Source organism: Meles meles, chromosome 17 (genome assembly GCF_922984935.1).
Source record: "Meles meles chromosome 17, mMelMel3.1 paternal haplotype, whole genome shotgun sequence".
In the NCBI taxonomy this organism is placed as follows: domain Eukaryota; kingdom Metazoa; phylum Chordata; class Mammalia; order Carnivora; family Mustelidae; genus Meles; species Meles meles.
In genome coordinates this window covers 36,921,909-36,939,964 of record NC_060082.1, presented here as the reverse complement: position 1 = coordinate 36,939,964, position 18,056 = coordinate 36,921,909, and the positions used below count along the sequence as shown (strand labels likewise).

The 18,056-nt window shown below is 44.7% G+C and overlaps 1 protein-coding gene across 6 annotated transcripts in view; it reads right to left on the bottom strand.

Annotated features, from left to right (window-relative positions):
• Positions 1-18,056, bottom strand: part of HHAT (hedgehog acyltransferase) — a 335,352-nt gene that overhangs the window by 102,295 nt on the left and 215,001 nt on the right. The window contains exon 11 of one of the 6 annotated variants that reach the window (XR_006815465.1): positions 17,130-17,193. The exons of the other annotated variants lie outside the window; for them this stretch is intronic. The gene's annotated coding sequence lies outside the window, so the exon portion shown is untranslated. The remainder of the gene's footprint in view (positions 1-17,129; positions 17,194-18,056) is intronic. 6 annotated transcript variants of the gene reach the window in all.

The following is an 18,056-nucleotide window of genomic DNA, read 5'->3' as shown; positions in this document are numbered from 1 at the left end:
CCTGCTGCATCCCAGTCATGACAAGACCTCTGAGACTTTAGGCTGGACTGGAGGGCTCTGCCTTAGTGACCTCCACTGGGAGTCTCAGTACTGCGATTCTCAGTCCCATCAGCTCTCCATGTTCCAGCTCTTCAGTGATGAGTTTGCTGGAGGGACAGAAATCTCAACACCACACTGGATGTCAAGGGGACTCCCATCTCACATTAGCTAAATGGTCTCCCCAGCCTGAGGACCTTTCTGCTCCTCCCGCCAACACCTAGCTCTGGCTGAGGCTGTCTGTGGCTGCTTCTTGTCCTCAGCACCAGCAGCTGCACATGTGGCTTCCGCTGGCACAGCTGCAGAATCTTCGGTGTTCTCCCCAGCATCTCCTGAGCTCTCTAGGAACCTCTCGGTTGCCGGGACCACACTGCAGTGTCATGTGCTGAACACCGCTCTTGGTGGGGAGCTTGTATCAGGGTCTCTGCTGAGCCCCAGGAGGCCATGTAGCTCTCTGGAGGATCCTCATCCCAAGTCCCCTTGGGAGTGAGATACCTCACAGCACAGCCCCGACAAAGGACTGAGCCGCCCCTGCCCCCACAGCTCTGGGTGAGCTCAAATACTTCCCAGTGCAGCACGCAGTGCTCAAGGTAAAACGTCACCAAAGCCAGTGTCAGAGGAGAACAGTTATCATTGCCAGCTCAAATCTTTGAGGAAAAATACTCTTAGGAGTTGCTGATTTTTTAAATGTAATCAAAATGATAGGCTACAAGGGGACATGTGGGCACATGAGACACAAAATGAAATGATACTTTCTTAACGAGTTCCCTGGGAACCAAGGGCATCTAGACATCGCGCCTCGCTGGATGTTGATGCTGCTGCTCCAGGAATGAGCTTGGCTCAACAGGCAGGGCCCTTGGTATGTGCCGGGCTCTGCCTCCACCTCCATCACCCTGAACAGCTGTGACCCAGGCAGGACCAGAGAGCCTCCCTCTTGGAGATGCATTTATAATCTATGTCCAGCTCACCTCATAGGATTGCGTATGATGATCAAATAAAACAAAAGGAATGAAAAGGAACTGAAAATTCACATAAAAAAAATATGATTCTACTAACAGTATATGGAACACAGTATATTAGGGATCCTATTATCTATAATAATCAGGGAAATAATTTCCATTGAGTTAAATATTTTGCTTAATAAAGAGGAGAGAGAAAAACCAGACTGCTCACTTAAGCCAGGCACTGTGCTAAACATTTTATAGATGTTAATTCAATTTTCAAAACTACCCTGGGAACTCCCCCACCCCCCACTCCAATTTACAGATGAGGAAAATGAAGCTGAGAGAGGTTATTTACTTTCCCAATCAAAGAGCAGACAGACTTCTTCTGTGCTGCACCAGAGAGCAGAGCCTGGACCAACCGATGAACATTACAAGGAAGCTTTTTTTTTTCCCTTCAGTCTGAGCTGTCTAAAGGCAGAAAAGGCTCCAAACAAAGCTAACGGTGGAGGGAAGATGGAGATTGAGGTCTGATTCCAAAATGCATGCTTTTTCACTAAATCAAGTGGATTCTCCAAGATAACTATGGGTGTTAGGCATACATAACTTATATGCTTAACATTAAAAAGACAGTTAATATTTAATCCAGTATTTTTTAGCTTTCAAAAATGTCTATTGAGTCCCTAGTAGGTGTCAGTCACCATGCTCAGTGCTTTAGATACTATTTCACTTCATTTAGATGGTACTTCAGCATTTTTAGTGCCTCAGAGTCATTTTTGTGAACCTAAATTATCCTTGTAGCAGCAAAGCATAACAGTTCTAGATTATAGAGTGCCCAAATTCACTACAAGATGACAAAATAATCCAGTGCTTTTCCACTCAAGTAAACCCAGTGGAAACTCATTATATCACCTCAAAGTTCAGAAGGAAGAAGAAAGGATCTTGGAGGCCATCTTATGTATAAATCCCCTGTACAATACCCACAACCAAAAGTCGTCCAGCCAAACCATCAACACTTGCAGTGGCCAAGAGTTCTCCATTTCTTGAAGAAGTCTTTTTCACCTTTTTTCTTTTTTTAAAGACAACTTGGGTTGAAGAGACAATGCTTCTCTGTACTTTTACCAATTAGTCCTGGTTCTCCTTTCTGAAGAAACATGGAACAAATGTAGTAGGTCTTCAACCAGCAAGCAGCCTGTCAAATATCTGATGAAAGTCCTCCTCTTGCTCCAAAAGCTTAAATGTGCAGGTGACATACCCTCCGTTTCTTTATGCATTCTTCTATATCTGGTTTCAAATCTCCTGTCATAGCGCCCCCTTTTCTAGATAGTTCCTCATCTGTCTGGGTTCCTCTGGGATTATGGTGCCTAAAGTAGACTGAACCACTTAAGGAATGACATGAATAGGGCACCTGTGTGGTTCAGTCAGTTAAGCATCTGTCTTTGGCTCAGGTCACCATCCCAGGGTTCTAGGTTTGAGCCCCATGTCAGGCACCCTGCTCAGCGGGGAGTCTGCTTCTCCCTCTGCTTCTGTTCATGCACGCACACTCTCTCTCAAATAAATACATAAATAAATATCTTTAAAAAAAACTCAGAAAAATGAAATTGGACCATTTCCCTACACCACACACGAAAATAGACTCAAAATGGATGAAGGACCTCAATGTGAGAAAGGAATCCATCAAAATCCTTGAGGAGAATGCAGGCAGCAACCTCTTCGACCTCAGCCGCAGCAACATCTTCCTAGGAACATCGCCAAAGGCAAGGGAAGCAAGGGCAAAAATGAATTACTGGGACTTCATCAAGATCAAAAGCTTTTTTGCACAGCAAAGGAAACAGTTAACAAAACCAAAAGACAACTGACAGAATGGGAGAAGATATTTGCAAACGACATATCAGATAAAGGGCTAGTGTCCAAAATCTATAAAGAACTTATCAAACTCAACACCCAAAGAACAAATAATCCAATAAAGAAATGGGCAGAAGACATGAACAGATGTATCTGCAAAGAAGACATCCAGATGGCCAACAGACACATGAAAAAGTGCTCCACATCACTCGGCATCAGGGAAATACAAATCAAAACTACAATGAGATATCACCTCACACCAGTCAGAATGGCTAAAATTAACAAGTCAGGAAATGACGGACGCTGGCGAGGATGCGGAGAAAGGGGAACCCTCCTCCACTGTTGGTGGGAATGCAAGGTGGTGCAACCACTCTGGAAAACAGCATGGAGGTTCCTCAAAATGTTGAAAATAGAACTACCCTATGACCCAGCAATTGCACTGCTGGGTATTTACCCTAAAGATACAAACATAGTGATCCGAAGGGGCACGTGCACCCGAATGTTTATAGCAGCAATGTCTACAATAGCCAAACTATGGAAAGAACCTAGATGTCCATCAACAGATGAATGGATAAAGAAGATGTGGTATATATACACAATGGAATACTATGCAGCCATCAAAAGAAACGAAATCTTGCCATTTGCGACGATGCAGATGGAACTAGAGGGTATCATGCTTAGCAAAATAAGTCAATCGGAGAAAGACAACTATCATATGATATCCCTGATATGAGGAAGTGGACATGCAACATGGGGGGGGGGGTTAAGGGGGCAGGAGAAGAATAAATGAAACAAGATGGAATTGGGAGGGAGACAAACCATAAGTGACTCTTAATCTCACAAAACAAACTGACGGTTGCTGGGGGGAGGGGGGTTGGGAGAGGGTGTGGGGTTATGGACATTGGGGAGGGTATGTGCTATGGTGAGTGCTGCGAAGTGTGTAAACCGGCGATTCACAGATCTGTACCCCTGGGAATAAAAAAAAATTATATGTTTATAAAAAAATAAAAAATTTTAAAAAATATATATATAACATTAAAAAAAAAAAAACTGGGGCACGTGGCTCAGTGGGTTAAAGCCTCTGCCTTCAGCTCAGGTCATGATCTCAGAGTCCTGGGATCGAGCCCTGCATCGGGCTTTCTGCTCGGTGTGGAGCCTGCTTTCCCCTCCTCTGCCTGCCTCTCTGCCTACTTGTGATCTCTGTCTGTCAAATAAATAAATAGAAAATCTTTAAAAATAAAAAAAATTAAAATAAAACTTTTTTTAAAAAGCTAAAAAAAAGGAATGCATGAATAATGAAGAACAGACTGGAAATAACCAATTCTTTTTCTAATCATAGAGTCGAATAAATGACAAATATTGTCTAAGCCTCCACTATGTGCCAGGTATTATGCTAAGTACTGAAGACACATGGGAATGTCCCATGTAAGGTTGCCCTCACAGAGCTTACATCCAACTTATTACACTGACAAAACCCGTAGGGACATTTATTTTGGGGGCAGCTTTATATAAGACCAAAGCTTGTACCTGCTGATTCTCTGAGAACGTCAAGACCATTCTATAAGAGTGTCTTCATCTTCTTTCCTAACCACATACATCTTTATCTCCACTGACACCTACCCACTCATTCATCTGTGTTCCCATAGTGTAAGGGACAGCTTTCCCATGACAAAACTAACTCTGTGCTTTGATTCTCTCCCCTTCAATCTTCTGAAGGACCATCCTCCATCAGTTATCTCACTCTCCTCCTGCACCCTCAACCAGCTTATCTTAACTGGTCCTCTCCTTAGCATAAAGACATATTCCAGCCCCTCCCACTTTATAAAGACATTTCTTTCATCCCACAACTTTTACATCATCAGCTTCGATCCTAACTTCTTTTCTTCATGGCCAAGTCCTTCCAGACTCTTGAAAGAACAGTCAATGCCCAGCCTCTGAGTCCTCCCCTCCCACCCACTCCCTACCCTGTTGCAGTCTGACTATTCCTCCCTGTTCCGTTTAAAGAACTTTTGTCAAGGTCATTGACATCCTCTAGATTGTTGAAGTTGAGTGATATATTTACATCATTCTGTTACATGAAGATGTCTGTCACATTTGGTATGGACCGCACCTTCCATGTCTTACCATTATAGTACAACTTAAATTCATTATACAAATTTTAGGAATAGATACATTTAAAAAATCTAAAAATAACAACTACCAATGACCTTTTTAAAAATATCCTCTGTGACATTTTTCTATAAATACACATAGATACATACTTCTCATAAGAATATGATCACATACGGACCACTTTAGAAAACTGCTCTGTTCACCTGTTCATGAGCATACTTCCATATCTCCACCGTCTGTTTCCACAGTTTTTCCTCCCTTGGCTCCAGTGAAACCACTCTCTTCATTTTCCTTTTACCTCTAGAGCCTTCATTTCTCAGTCTCCACCCTCTTCTCATCATCTGGCTAGTTCTAAACACATCAGCAAATTCTGGGGCCTCTCTCCCCAGACCTCTCTGTGTTCACACCAGAAGCTGTATCAGCTCATTAACAAAGCAATTATTGGAGTGTGGTTCACATACCGCATTAGCTGGCAAGTCAGCCACACACAGAACAAGTAAACAGTGATGCTAGTATACACAAGGTGCTCAAGGTATGTCTGCTATACTAATCAGAAGGCAAGAGGAAGGGGAGGAAGAGCTCCAGCAAGGAGTACTGTTGGGGAAATGACTACACATGTGAAGATCAGTATGAAGGCAAGGAAAAGAAGGAAAAAAAGAACGAAGGAAAGATGATAGAGAAGCATCGAGACAAAACTCCCATCCAGCTCTCAGCTGGATGTGTCATGCAATCACTGAAATGTGGCACTGAATGAGTGGGAGGAGCTCCTCACTACCCCCTCCTTGAAATCAGCCTCCAATAATCACTGTGCATGGGAACCCTTGTGAGGTGACCCTGCGGCAGCTCTCTCTGGCTTTCACCCCGCTGCAGTGTTGAAGAACCTTCCCCATCATGCTTCCCACCCACCACTTCATACACTGCCTTCCACTATCCCCACCCCAATATCACCTTTCAGCCCCTTCCCCGATTAACATCATTAAATCTGCCAAACCCAAATGATCGCCCTGACCTCTAACACCATCTTTTCTGCTATTCTTAAACTCTTACAGTTTTTGTAACTGTTCAAGTTTTCAGTTGTTTCATTGACTCTATGGGAATGCCACAGGGCTGAGACCTAGTATGTTACTTGAATCCATAACCCCACATGCCCAGTACATTTCTGTATTCCTCTGGGTGCTTGCCACAGACAGAACCACCTGATCCAGGGCACTAAAGATAAGGAGGGGCGTTAGAGACTCATGGTTATAACAGAGCCTGGGCTCCCTCAAGGGCTCTGATCCCACTTTCACTTACTAGTTCTGAGGCTGTGGCAGACAGTTTATGTTCTCTGAGCCTCAGGTCCCTAATTGGTAGAGTATAAAGCTCATAGAGATGTAAAGATTAACTGAGATATTGAAGGGAAAGAGCTTGGAACAATGCTTGGCATACAGCAAGCACTTAATAGACATCAGATGTCGGCTGTGACAACGATAACACATTTAGAAGCGGTCACATAAAAACACGGCAAGAGCTCCTGCTCTTCTATCAAAGCATTAATGTCCTCACATCCACAGCAACTTCAAATTCCTCACCTACCCCCACCTCCCGCCCCTTGATACCACATTCGTTAATAGACTGGGTGAGTGGGAGGCCCAATGTCAACTGTTCAGATAAGAAAAACACACATATTAAGTATCTTCTCTAATTCATGTTTGTATGATTTATACAACTAATATATTTTACACTAGGGAGAGTTCTAGAAATATCAGTATATTCCCTATCTCCTAAGTGTTCAACAGCTACCTAAAACTGAACTAGCTTATTGCATAGTATTTGTGAATTGTAATCCTATAATTAAGGCTTCATTAGTCCTTGTGATGCCAGGGCTCTGTAGTGGTTGATATAGTATGATGAAGTTTATGTCATATTCATTAAATCTCTGTCATTTTCATTCATTCATTCATTTATTATTTCGGTACCTACTATGGGCTCCCACTATGGGCTAAATGCTGGGGATTCACACACTTCTGTGATGTCTCTGTGAAATTTCTTGCCACTGGGCAGCTCTTGTTTCACCAGCTGTAAATGAAGCTTCATTAAGGATTTTATGAAGTGGCTGGTACTCATCCGGTATTGTGCTGGGCATGATGAGGAATATAAAGATGATAGGGATAAAACCCCTACTCTCAGTAAGTTTATAATCTGGTGGGCAGACAAAACAAACATGGAAAAAGACAGCAGTGTAAGACAGTGTAATTAGCCCCAAAAGGGATTTGATTTAACATTTATCCAATACCTTCTACATGCAGCCACTTGGCTGGGCACCTGCCATATTTAAGCGTAGGAGGTAAGTTAAAAACTCCCAATTTTCCAGATGAGAAAAGTGACTTTTAGACTCAGATCTGTCTCTGAAACTGGCATCTTGTCACCAAATCATGCCAACTCTTAGCTCAACTTCTTCACCTAGACTTATTTATGCACTTATACTGATTTATACAAAATACATGCAATAAGGTACAGAATGGTTAAGTGCCTTGCTCATATTTTAAAATTACAAACAGGTTTATTTTTTCTAAGAGTTCTTAGTCTTCCGTGGATGGAACTAGAGGGTATTATGCTAAGTGAAATAAGTCAATCAGAGAAAGACAATTATCATCGATCTCACTGATATGAGGAATTTGAGAAATAACACAGAGCATCACTGGGGAAGGGAGGGAAAAAGGAAACAAGATGAAACCAGAGTGCAAGACAAACCTTAAGAGACTCTTAATCTCAGGAAACAAACTGAGGGTTGCTGGAGGAGATGGGGGAAGGATAGGGTGGCTGGGTGATAGACATTGGAGAGGGTATGTGCTGATTCACAGACCTGTACCCCTGGGGCAAATAACACAATTATGTTAATTTAAAAAAAGACAGAGAGAGAGTTCTTATTCTTCAAATCCTACCAACTCCATGATTAAACCAAACACCCCTCTATCTGCTGCGAAAAGTAGCCCACAATCTTGCCTGGAGGCCATTAAAAAGAGTCAAGGAATGCATAGGCCAGGAAAGAATTTACCTGGCCCCACAAGGCTCAGCCTAAACCTCAGCTAGAGACTGGGATGTGGCAAAGGATTCTGTCTTAAACCAGAAAAGGAGGTGGCCACTATCATCCTATCTCTCAGCTCTTCCTCTGAGAAAAGGTATACAAAAGAACCTTGAAGATGACCCGGCCCTCAGTAACCACTAACTTCCGCACTGGCCAGGATTGTGTCTCTTCCCATTAATCCACTGAATCCCAGCCTCCAGGGAGAGGGCATTAGGAGGCGGGGCCTCAGGGACAGGATCAGGTCCTGAGGGTGGAGCCTGTGGGAAAGAGATTAGTGCCTTTGTGAGAGAAACCCCAAAGAGCGCTTTTGCTTCTTCCACGATAAGGACCTATTTAGAAACTGTCCCTGCTCCCCTTCCCCCAGGGGATTTACTTGGAGACAAGTTCCCGAAAACAGCTCCAGGTAACAAAGCCCAGATACAAGGGTGGGTCAGGCCAGATGGAGACATCAGATCAGTGGGGGGTTGCATACTGTCTCCCTGGTTACCAAGGAGTAGGGACCCCCGCCCTCTGGGAGCTTTTGGCGCCAATCCTAATCAAGGTGTAATAGGCTGGTTCTAATGTCTACTAGGGTAAATTGTAATTCAATTGGTCACCTAGCATTACTGGAGTTTCCTGTGTGTGTTACAATTTCATTGGTCACCTCTGCCTGACCGCATGGCCTTTGCCCTTAAAAGCTAGTCTGTGAAACAGAGAAGGATTGCCCTCTCTTGTAAGAGGTGTGGCCCCGAATGTTCGGTTAGATTCCCAATGCTTGGCGCGAAATAAAGCTTTGCTTGACCTTCGCCTTATATCAGTCTCACTCCTTTAATCACGGACCCATTATTTGGGCATAATAGTTAATAATTTCTGTGAAGAAAGAGAGCAAGATAAAGGGCTAGAGTCAGAACACATAATTTAGAATCCCACCATAGATGGCATGGTGTAATCACTACTTGTTTCTATATGATGATCTATATCCTGAGCTAGGAGATAAAGCTCTTGGGTATACAAAGCAAGCCTTGTAAGTCTTTATTCCCTATGGCATCCATTAGAGTACCGAGTACACAGCAAATTTCCATCAGCGACTAAGGATGAACTGACTAAAGAATATTCTGCAAGTCAGACATCATCTAATCCCGTGAGTTACTACATGACATCATTACAAAATAGAAACTTTGGAAATGCAGTTTCCTGACTACTTCCAGAACAAGACTTCTTATATATAACTTCTCATCCTTGCAACATCCTTGACCCCAAGAAAGTCCCAATCTTTCCATTTCAATTTCTTTGGGCACCTTTCCCAAGGATGCCTCATTAAACCACATACCAGCCATCTGACCCTCCCCATCTATGGATACTTGGCCACTAGAATAACTGACAAAATTCTAACGGAATAAACAGCTCTAGAGCTATTTTGGAGGTTTGAAGGAAAGGGGACAGATTGTTTACCCATTTGAAAATGAAAGTGTTTTCCTTCCCCACTTTTCTAAAACTTGCAAGCCCTTTCAACCAGGAACCCTCAAAACTGATCAGGAAAGCAGCAAGAAAGTTACCAAATCCATTTCCTAACACTGGAAAGTTAATTTTTCCTTTCCTGTCCCTTCCCCCTAGCAGTTCTCCCACTAGAATCCCTAAACACCAAAAACTACTCAAGCCAACAAAAACAGATATGTAAGACCCAAAGTCAAGTCCTGGCAGGTGCCAGGTGTCTGACCTTCAGGACAAGTGTCTGACCTTCAGGACAACTGCAGTCTTTATTTCCAGGTGAAGTAAAAAAGAAAGATACACGGGGTCAGTCAGGTAGGAGTTACTACCATCAATTAAAGCTCCCACTATCCTGGGGCACCTGGGTGGCTCAGTGGGTTAAAGCCTCTGCCTTCGGCTCAGGTCATGATCCCAGGGTCCTGGGATCAAGCCCCACATCGGGCTCTCTGCTTGGCGGAGAGTCTGCTTCCTCCTCTCTCTGCCTTCTCTTCCTTCCCTCTCTCTCTGCCTCTCTGCTTACTTGTGATCTGTCTGTCAAATAAATAAATAAAATCTTAAAAAAAAAAAAAAAAGCTCCCACTATCCTGATTCTTTCTGTAATAGGGACCACTATGCTTTGTGAATAACATTTTATATTCACTTGGCTTTTACCCAACTACCATTCATTTGTTGGATGCCTTTCAGTAGAAGGCCCTATGCTATAAGAAATTCAAACCTGAGTAAGAAGAGAAATCTTTGCCACCAAGTAACCTGCAATATAGTATTATCTCCAAATACAAAGTAGAATCAACCACTATCACCACCTAAGCTAAAGAACAGATCCTAGGGATCCAGGTCCACATAAGGTGTACCCATTTGCCCAAGACACACTGAAGGCCAAGTAGGATAACTGTTCTTCTGGCCCTCTAAAAACTGAATCCAAATGCCCATGTGGACAGTGTCATCTGACCTGCTCCACCCACATCTCCTGGCCTTGAAGATTATTAGCCAGTAACCTCGCCTACTCCTTTCATGACAGTAGCCAACAAATAACTGGCCCTGGGTATCAATTACCCAGGCAGGAGACATGCACGCAGAAAAGTGACTTGGGTTATGACCTTCAGGCTGAGAAGCTTACAACTTTTCAATGCTGAAACAGGGGTCGGTGGAGTTGGAAATGTGGGGAGAAGAGGTTGGCTAGTCTGAGATTTACCTATCATCTGAGGAAACTGACATCTGTGAGGGTATTTACTATAACAAACCAGTCCCTGACATAATAAACATCTTCTTTCTGTATACTTACCTAGCAACTTACTGTCACTTGCAAACATAATACATGCAATTCCTTAAATAAGCTATATACTCAGAAGCTGGTCCCAGCAACATATAGCCGTTCTCTCTGAGGTCCCTTTCTCATCCATGAGTCTTTGATCCCACTGACCCTTCTCGGTGCTCCTTTAGCCTCTCAGGGGTAAGGACTGAGTATGGGCAACAACCAGCACCATCTATAGGAAGCCTTATGCATATGCGGATCCCGTGCCCCTACAGCCATAATACTGCATATAAAAGGACAAAATGTCTAACTCCTTCAGGAGGTCACTGGCTTTGAGGTGCTTTGCCAGTGGCACTGAATTATACTGAATTTGATACACTTCCTCTCCCAGAACAAGTCATACCCTTTTGTGAGTGGCTGGTCAGGTTAGGGGTAAAATCTATGGTCAATGAATTGTCATTTGGGGGAAATTATATGAGGTTGGAGTCCATAATCTTGGTCTCATCAGTACCAGTCTCCAACTCAAAGAGCTAATTAACAACATCTACCAAACTACCATCAGTCAAATGTGGCAAGAGAGCGGGGCTGTTGGTATCAGACTTCAGACTGCTTCTGGGTCTCCAAGATGACATTCATATGTGTGCATCAGTGGAAAGAAAGGACATGTGGGAGCAGGACTATGATGCCATGCTGGTCTGATAGCAGGGAGAGCAGCCCCCAGTGCTTGGCAAGCAGCAAGGAGCAGTGGGGAACAGGATGGGTATGTCTGCTGGTATGTAATCATGCACTTAATAAATGCCTGGGACCGAACACAGTGAGGGCATCTAGTGACCAGCAAAAGAAACACAGTGCTTGCCCCAGCAGAACTGACATTTCAGGGCCACCTGGGTGGCTCAGTGGGTTAAGCCACTGCCTTCGGCTCGGGTCATGATCTCAGGATCTTGGGATCGAGCCCCACATCGGGCTCCCCACTCAGCAGGGAGCCTGCTTCCCCCTGCCTCTCTGCCTGCTTATGATCTCTCTCTCTCTGTCAAATAAATAAATAAAATTAAAAAAAAAAAAAAAGAACTGACATTTCAACGAGGGTGGAGTCAAATTATAGAAGATTTTGGGTTTTGCCTCTTTGTTTTAAGAAAACCTGGAGAAAGATACCATTGTAAGAGGAAACTTTCTGCACAGTCAGGAAACATGAAACAGCACTGGAGGGGCTGGTGGAACTGTGACGCCACCCCCACCTCCCAACCCCTCTTCAACCACCACATGGTAGAGAGAAGCTGAGACAAAGAGGGTTGGGGAAAAGGAAGAGCAACAAGGGAGCAGAGTAAAACCCGCCCTCTGCAGACTACAGTTCTGATTTTTCCCAAAATGTTTCTTCAAATGAAAACTGTCACTGAAAACAAACAAACAAATAAAAAAATCAAGGGGAAGAAAAGAACAAAGATAGCTGCTCTTATGAAAACAGGACTCTAAACATCGACATTAATAAGTAAATTTATTGGTGGCAAGAAATTCCAATCAATACTAATCAGGCTCAGCTGGCCCTCTTTTCCTTGCCAGGTTTAATGACACTTCCGAGCCCTTATTGGATTGAGAGTCCACACACATGCATACTAATGAGGTCACCAGTGCAGAACTCACCACTGGCTTCCAAGGGGACCTGATGGGCAGCATTTCTGTCCCCGAGTGTCTATCAACCAATACATGAGGCTCCGGCCATTAGATCAGCTGGTTTGTTGGTTAGTCCCTAAAGGTTTCAACCTGCATGCTTCATCACTACTCAATCTTGTTACCTAACAGTTATGAGGGATAGCATGGGAAAGACTGGCTGGTTTGAAATTGTGCAAACTCTCCTCTGAAACTGAAAACCAGAGAATTTTTGCTTTTGACAGTGATTTAGTGACCACCTCTTCCAACATTTCTCCAACTGCCCAACTAGTCCATGGCATCTCTACTTCCCATACACTCCCCCAAACTTGGGTGGCCATGCCCTTAGCAGGATCTCAGCCCAATTCCAGGACTTCTCCAGCCCTTTGCCCCAAGACTCCAGTCCCACGCATGGATTTGAACTCTTCTCCTTCCTGCACACCACCCCCCCATCCCTGCCCCCAGCATAGACAGGAACTGTTGTGTGTTCAACCTTGTTGGAGAGAAAGACCAAAAAGTCTATAGACAAATGTCTCTCCTTCCCTTGTGTGCTTTACCTCTGGTATCAGGGTGGGGGTTCGGGAGGAAGAGGCAGAAAGAAGTCATCTCAGGTGAGTGTTTAGAGCAAAAAGGCAGTCCTCTTTCTGTGGACTGTCCCTGTTTCTTCAGATTGGCTGGTGCTCAATTCTTCCTTGTGGCAATATGTCCAAATGTCATTCTTTTGTGGGGAGTGTTTATTGGTTCCTTAGAGGGACCTTCTCCTCCAACACCTGGGTGAGAGATACCCATCTCAAGTTTACCACACTCCCCCATCCTTGGGTCCCTCTCAGAGGAGAACCAATCCATATCCTCTTGCTTCTGGGACTCCTTATCTGGTAGGCAGCCTTCTTGGCAGGTGGTAGGATGGGAAATAGAAGATTCCATAAGGTGGTTCAAGCCCAGCCACCTTCAAATGGGCCCATGTAACAGACATGAGCCTCATGCACTCTAGCCTTGCCAGATGAATGACAGCTGACTGCTTGGATGGCACCTCTTTCAGACCTCCACCTTGTCTTCAAACCACAGCAGCTTTGGGCATTTTGCAAACGTGGTGGCTTGATGATTTTCAAAAGTGAGGTAACTGCTAGCCCTGGTTTAACTGAGGAGGAAGAATTTGGGGCACCCCTAACCTGTATGAGTTATTCTCTTGGGGGTCTTCCTCTCCCCGTTTTAGAGAGGGAAAACACTTCTTCTCCTTCCCCCAAGACCGGGGAATAGAGGACACAACAGCCTCTCATTACAGGCACCTCTTTATAAACCCTAAACCCCTTTCTCTCTTCCAGTCCCTTACTACTGGCAGGCAGGTGATGGGAAGGAGCCTGTAAGGCTGCTTCTCTGAGTCAGGACTTTCAATAAGCTCTGGGAGCACACTGTGAACTTAGAATGTAGGGTTAATTGGCTCTTGTCCCAGCTTTGGGTCTTCAACAGCTTCCCAGAATAAAAAGAAAACTCTCTTGGCATCATGTTCCAGAAGTTACCCACTCTAAGGTCATATCTCCACTGACCACATGGGGCACCATTAGAAAGACTACATGATTCCATAAAGATAGGCAGCCCAGGAAAACCCACTCCCTGACCATGATGTAGGGATGGCATCTTCCCATTCAAAGGACCTCTCAGCACCTTTATAGGCTCAAGCTGAACACTACCCCCTTCCTCCCCAGCATCTCCTCCAGCACACACACCACATGTACCTGTGTACTCACACACACATCCATGACTCACACACACAGGACAGGGTGCCTGGTCTCTGGGTAGAGAATGGTATCTTTGTCCCCAAACCCAAATCTCAACTTTCAGAAGCCAAACCCTACACTGAGCTCTGTCCAATACGTCATTGGAATGGTGAAATCACTTCCTTGGCCCTCAGAATTCCAGTGTCTTTGAAGCACAACACTAACCTGAAGCCAGGAGGACCAAGCAGCAAACAAGGCTATGCCCCTAGTTCAATTAGGGTGGAAAGCTATGATTTTCCTGGAGATAATTAATTACATAATTAATTCAACAAGTATTTTTGAACCTCTACATTATCACAGACACTCTAGAGGGCACTGATGAGACAGCAGTGAACAAAACTCTAATTACACAATTATAACAGTGGGTGCCCCCATCTTGGAATTATTAGCCTTTTTTATTGCTATTATTATTATTATTATTAATATTACTGCTGCTGCTGCTGCTTTATCTTTGTGAAAATGCCTGCTAAAGAAACCACGGGCATTCATTGCTCCCCTCCTCCCTGTCTCTCCACACACAGTGTTCATAAACCCCGTCAACCCTTGATTCCGCTTGCTCATGCAAAGCTTCGCATGCCTATGATGTATGACAACATAAACACAGCCCGCTCCACTTGAAATTTTCAATAAAAATACAGATCTAAGTGATGAATATTTTATCCAGTGAAGAAAACAATTTCAGGACCATTTCTAATAACACATCAACCCAACAGGAGAGGGAGGGAGCTGGTGAGTAATGAGGTGGATAAGCACCAGCACCAGGAGGAGCCAAGGCCCCAGGCAAACCACAGAGGGGGGTGGGGGGAGTGTGGACTGAACAGCTCTGAGTCCAGCCCTGTTTGCAGCGGAGGAGATCCAGGCCCACAGAGAAGTGATGAGGGAAATTCACATCGCAGGGACCTAACCCAGCCAATTCTCAATGGCAGAAGTGTGACTCTGGTATTGGGGAAGGGGACTCGGGGTGCTCGATGAGCGTTCAGAAGGAATACAGGTGAAATTGGAAGGAGACTGTGAAACCCCATGCTGAGTGAGCAGACTCAAAAATGCACATGGGTTTGGGCCTTGTTACCCTGCATTTATTCATGTTCCTGAGGTCTCTCTGTTCTGCCTCCACGGGTGTGTGTCTGTCCTCTCCACGATTCCAGAAGTGCCTCAGTGGAAGAAATAATGTCCCTCTCTTCTGTCTGGAAGGTTTGTGAGAAGAGGGAAGCTATGTTGCCTCTCTCAGCCCCAACTCCTGAGGGGGCCTCTAAAAAGCAAGGGCTCAGGCTAAGAGCAAAGGACAAGCAGCAGGGGTTTCCACGCTCTGAAAATTCGGTGGGGTCCAACATCACAGAAGTTGGCCCTTTCTGTGGTAAGCCAAGAAGCCGACCTTGGTCCCCCACTTCTGGTCAGTGATGGAGCCACTGGGGGCAAGAAGCTTCCAGAGTTGCCTCTGGAAACCTCTCTTCTCCTCCCCTCCGCAGTCTGCCATGGCTTTAACAAGATGCTGAAACCACAGAGCAGCCCCTTCCTGGAGGCAGCTCTGTCCATAACTTGCTCAGGAGAAGGTTCTTAAGGTCCAGCCTCCTTGTTTCAAGGCGGGACAGTGTGAAGGGCATCCCCGCTCCATAGCCGCCCATGGGGTCTACTGAGAGAGGCCTCTCTGTAACTGACCTTCCCTTTGTTTAATCCTGCCTCCCTCGCTCCCTCACAGGGGCCCATCCCAAGAGCACTTCGCAACAAGAACCTGCACTCAGATCTCATCTCACAGTCGGTTTCCCAGATAATCTGCTCTCTCCTGGCCAAGCACAGGCAGAGGTTGGCTGAGTAAGGCTTCAGGGAAGGAGACAAATCTGATGCATAAGTTACTTACATTTTAAGCAAGCAAGGCATTGATTATTTGCCAAATATGCAAACTTTCCCCCAGAGCACTGAGGAAGTCATGAGAGGTCTGGAGGAGTTGCTGTGGAAAATTACAATGCCCTGAGGAATTCTCAGAACGTCTTCCTGCCACCTGCATCTCTGTGCATCTTCCTCATTATTCGCAACTTTGTTTCCTCATAGAAACAAAATGTTAGGGCTGTCATCAGGAATACAGATGGGAAGCAAGCCACTCTCAAGGCAATCAGTAATGCTGAGGAAACAATGGGACTGCAAACTTTTTACATTTTTCTTTAACTGCTGGTCATGGATTATGAAGCAGAAGAAAAGGAAATTCAACTCTTCACATTATAGTCAACTGTCAGTAAGAACAGCTCATTTCCCTATCTATTTTAGCCACTTTGCAGAAAATTAGTGCTCAGGCATAATTGAAATGGCCTTGAGAATGAAAAAAAATATTAGGTCCACTTTCCAAACTTCAGCATTGCAAAACTTTTGGGATCTCCTCCTTTCTGCAAAGCTTACACATAAATTTAAAAAGACAAAAGATTCTCCAAAGTACCTTGGTTGCCAAAGCAGCCCATGAGCCGATAAACCAATTTGTTTTGCCCTCAATAAATCATTCACTAATGTTGTTATGACATTTAAAGTTTAAAATGGTTTTATGGCTTGAGATTAAAAAAAGAATCATTCCAATAAATTTCTTGTAACCAAGAGGATCCTGGCATTTTGATGAGGTAGTTCCTTGTGATGATAAAGTTTTATCTTGAATAATGAAGGGGGAAAGCATTAATCACCTTAAGTCACCAGTAGGCAGTCTCAAGAGCCAACAGCCCAGCTGCCTCTCCTAGGGGGTTCTCAGAAACAGAATTTTAAAAAGACAAAAAGCGACCAATCTCCTAGTGGAGTTAGAATGTTCAGGATAATTGCTAGATCTGAGCTGTCTCTAAAATGGTGCAGAATCACCAGAAGGGCTCTCTCCTTCCAGCTGCTCAGGCAGGAACCTCTGTGGGCACTTGGCTTTGGTGGCTGGAGTGCACGCTGTGTGGTTCAAGGAACCCACGACTATTGAGATGAGCTGAATGTTACTGAGGAAAGCCCAAGCCGGCCTATGTCAGCATTCTTACCACCACAGAGCGTGAGCTCTCGCTCCGCCTGAGGAAGATCTCAGTCCTGTTTGAGAAGTCATTTCTGAAGATAAGACAAACAGTAAGAATGAAATGTTCAGTTTCAGTGAGGCTTAGAAATATCTCTTCCCCGCCTCACCCCTACCCCTGGTCTTCCTCTGCAGGGGAGAGGCAACCTGAAATATCATTGACTGAATGCCTGTCACACCTTGAGCTTCCTATCATTTGAGTTGCATAATGATGCTGACGTGGGTATTACTATCACCATTTTACAGGTGAGAAAATGGAAGTTTAGAGAACTTCAAAAATTTAGCCAAGGGTCCACAAACTGTAAGAGGCAGAGATAAGATGCTGAGCTCAAGCTCCCAAATGCAGTTTCTACTACCCAGCCGGTCTCCTTTCTCCAGCAGACTTTCGGATATACATATAGTTGTCTCAAGTCACCTACAAGATAGTTAGAAACCCAAACCAGCTGGGGTTGAAGAATAAGTCAGTGCTAATTTGTAGATTTCGGAAGACAGAACCCTGCGTGGCTAGAATAATCAAACAGCCAGGCTTGAGGGAGAACTACACTGAGATGACAGGAGGCGGGAAGAACCAACACTTCAGGAACCAGCATGAAGGCCTGTGGCTGGGAATCACCACAGTGGCGGGGTGGGGGTGGGGGGCACAGGTGGGCTGGGGGGGAATGCCTGCAGACACTCAGTCCCCTCCTCGCTGGCCCTGCTGAGCCTTTGGTACATGTGCCTCAGGAAAGATGATGAACCACAATGCTGTTGGGTTTAAGTTTTTGTTTGTTTGTTTGTTTGTTTGTTTGTTTGTTTAATTTGGGACAGAGAGGGAGAGTGGAGAGAGCACAAGCAGGGGGAGCGCCAGGTAGAGGGAGAAGCAGGCTCCTCACCAAGAAAGGAGACCAGTGTGGGATTC